A 3600-nucleotide genomic window follows, 5' to 3' on the forward strand; every position below is an offset into this window, starting at 1 on the left:
AAAAGAAGTTCAAGAATTGTTTAACTGGACAAGATTTAGAACCATGATTATGGTTCTTATGCACAGTGGACACTCAGGAAAGATTGCCAATGGATCAACTGTCTTAGCATCTCAGCCATAAGTGCAGCTTGGAGAAAAAAAGAAAAATAACATTTATCACTGAATGCTTTCATCTGAATCCATCTCCCCTACACCGTAATACGGACAGATTTGTGCCATCAGTTCACACCCTGAAGCACAAAACATGATGATCTTTCTTGTCAGCTGCATAGCTAGGACTCGGCATTATCCAGTCCTCTTTTCTGATTCAACAAAATAGAACTGCACCATTAGATTTTCAGCATGTCTATTCTTGCAGTAACTATTTTGAATTGTCTCTTAGAAACATCCACTGTAAGACAAGAAAAAAACCGTGTAACTTCTAAAGTATATACATGGCTTGGTTTTAGAATCTGATCTTTCCTGGGTTCATTTTCCTGGGCTTTCTCCAGTAGGGAAGGGATGGCTGAGAGGTTCCTCTGGAAGAAGGCATTGGATGGCAGTGCTCAGCCTGGCATTTTCTGCTTTTAATCTCCTCCACCAAAAGCGAACTAGAGAGAGCACCACCATCGTTGCCATCATGGATACAATTACTGAGCATCTGATGTTCACCAAGCTCACTATTAAATATGTCACTTGTTATATCTGGTGGTGTTTTTCCTACCCCTTCACGAAAAATTTGAGGATGCATTTCCTCCACATCTCTCAAAAAAAATTACTCAATATTATGCTTAAGTGTAATTTTAGAGCTCTTGCTAAATTTTTTAATCTAATAAATGAACAGTATATTGAGAAATGTGATGTTTCACTTCACAATATAGTCTTGCACATAAAATAGGAAAGTCCAACTATAAGACTGTCCTCCCTGCTCCTCTCTTTTCCGTAGGAGAAGAAGATAATTTCGTCATGCAGCATAAGGAGGGCAGGGAAGAGGAGAGATTATTTTACAAGCTAGCAAAGCAATCACCTTCAGCTCCTTCCATCACTGTCCCCATCCTCCTCCCAGGCCCTGAGGAGGCTAGAGAAAGAGGCAGAGTTACCCGCTAACCCATCTTGCGTGGCTGCCTCTCCCTGCCTCCCTCCCAGCACTTGCCCAGGGCTGGACCCTGGAGAGCCAGGCACACCTCCCAGGAGGTTCCCAAGGAGTAGAAAGCAAATGACAGAGAGCCCAGAAAAAGATGCAATTCCTCAATGAACTGAGAGAAACGCATCTAAAAACACATAAAAAACACACGACTGGAAAAGGTCAATTTTCATTCCAATCCCAAAGAAGGGCAATGACAAATAAAACTCAAACTACTGGACAACTGCACTCATTTTGCACCTAGTAAGGTAAAGCTCAAAATCCTTCAAGCTAGGCTTCAGCTGTATGTGAACCAAGAACTTCTGGATGTACAAGCTGGGTTTAGAAAAAGTAGAGGAACCAGAGATCAAATCGCCAACATTCACTGGATCATAAAGCAAGGGAATTCCAGAAAAACATCTACTTCTGCTTCATTGACTATGCTAAAGCCTTTGACTGAATGGATCAGAATAAACTGTGGAAAATTCTTAAAGAGATGGGAATACCAGACCACCTTACCTGTCTCCTGAAAAACCTGAATGCAGGTCAAGAAGCAACAGTTAGAACCTTACATGGAACAACTGATTGGTTCAAAATTGGGAAAGGAGTACAACAAGGCTGTATATTCTCACCCTGTTTAACTTATATGCAGAATACATCATGCGAAATCTGGGCTAGATGAATCACAAGCTGGAATCAAGATTTCTGGGAGAAAAATCAACAATCTTAGATATGTAGATGATACCACTCTAATGGCAGAAAGCAAAGAGGAACTAAAGAGCCGCTTGATGAAGGTGAAAGAGGAAACTGAAAAAGCTGGCTTAAAATTCAACATTCAAAAAATGAAGATCATGGCATCTGGCCCCATCACTTCATGGCAAATAGAAGGGGGAAAAATGGAAGCAATGACAGATTTTATTTTTTTGGTTCCAAAAATCACCATGGACAGTGACTGCATCCATGAAATTAAAAGACGCTTGCTTCTTGGAAGGAAAGCTATGACAAAACTAGACAGCATATTAAAAAGCAAAGAGGCCAAAAGTCCCCGGCCCGCTCCCTCCAGTGAAGACGTAGCTGCGGGTGGCTGTGGTGGTGGCGACCAAGATGTCGACCAAGAATTTCAGAGTCAGTGACGGTGACTGGATTTGCCCGGACAAAAAATGTGGAAATGTAAACTTTGCTAGAAGAACTAGCTGTAATAGATGTGGTCGAGAGAAAACAACTGAGGCTAAGATGATGAAAGCAGGGGGCACTGAAATAGGAAAGACACTCGCAGAAAAGAGCCGAGGCTTATTTAGTGCTAATGACTGGCAGTGTAAAACTTGCAGTAACGTGAACTGGGCCAGAAGATCAGAGTGTAATATGTGTAATACTCCAAAGTACACTAAACTGGAAGAAAGAACAGGATATGGTGGTGGTTTTAATGAAAGAGAAAATGTTGAATACATAGAAAGAGAAGAATCTGATGGTGAATATGATGAGTTTGGACGTAAGAAGAAAAAATACAGAGGGAAGGCAGTTGGTCCTGCATCTATTTTAAAGGAAGTTGAAGATAAAGAGTGAGGGAGAAGAAGAGGATGAGGATGAAGATCTTTCTAAATATAAATTGGATGAGGATGAAGATGATGCTGATCTCTCAAAATATAATCTTGATGCCAGTGAAGAAGACGATAGTAATAAAAAGAAATCTAATAGACGAAGTCGTTCAAAGTCTTGGTCTTCACACTCACGATCCTCGTCACGCTCATCCTCCCCCTCCAGTTCAAGGTCTAGGTCCAGGTCGCGTTCAAGAAGTTCTTCCAGTTCGCAGTCAAGATCTCATTCCAGTTCCAGAGAACGTTTGAGATCTCGTGGGTTGAAATCAAGATCCAGCTCCAGGTCCCACAGGGGTTCTTCTTCCCCACGAAAAAGATCTTACTCAAGTTCATCATCATCTCCTGAGAGGAACAGAAAGAGAAGTCGTTCTAGATCTTCTTCATCTGGTGATCGGAAAAAAAAGACGAACAAGATCACGGTCACCTGAAAGCCAGGTGATTGGTGAAAACACTAAACAACCCTGAGCCCAGGGCCAACCCCTTGGAACACCACTACTTTACCCAGGCACCACAGGTCACCTTCTGGATCATCCCATTCTGGTTCCCGTTCAAGTTCAAAAAAGAAATAATGTATTAAAATTTACATCTAAAAAAAAAAAAAAAGCAAAGACATCACTTTGCAGACAAAGGTCCATATTTTCAAAGCTATGGTTTTTCCGTAGTCATATATGGATGTGAGGGCTGGACAATGGAAAAGGCTGAGCACCAAAGAATTGATGCTTTCAAACTGTAGTGCTGGAGAAGACTCTTGAGAGTCCCTTGGACTGCTAGGAAATCAAACCAGTCAATTCTAAAGGAAATAACCTTGAATATTCATTGGAAGGACTGATGCTGAAGCCCCAATACTTTGGCTACATAATGCCAAGAGCTGACTCACTGGAAAAGACCCTGATGCTGGGAAAG

At 41.6% G+C, this 3600-nt stretch overlaps 1 pseudogene across 1 annotated transcript; it reads left to right on the top strand.

The window, feature by feature from the left end:
* On the top strand, positions 2173-3259 carry LOC102187440 (annotated as a pseudogene). The gene has a single exon (XR_309786.3). The product of XR_309786.3 is annotated as a zinc finger Ran-binding domain-containing protein 2 pseudogene (transcript).

Source organism: Capra hircus, chromosome 2, assembly GCF_001704415.2.
Source record: "Capra hircus breed San Clemente chromosome 2, ASM170441v1, whole genome shotgun sequence".
Taxonomy (NCBI): domain Eukaryota; kingdom Metazoa; phylum Chordata; class Mammalia; order Artiodactyla; family Bovidae; genus Capra; species Capra hircus.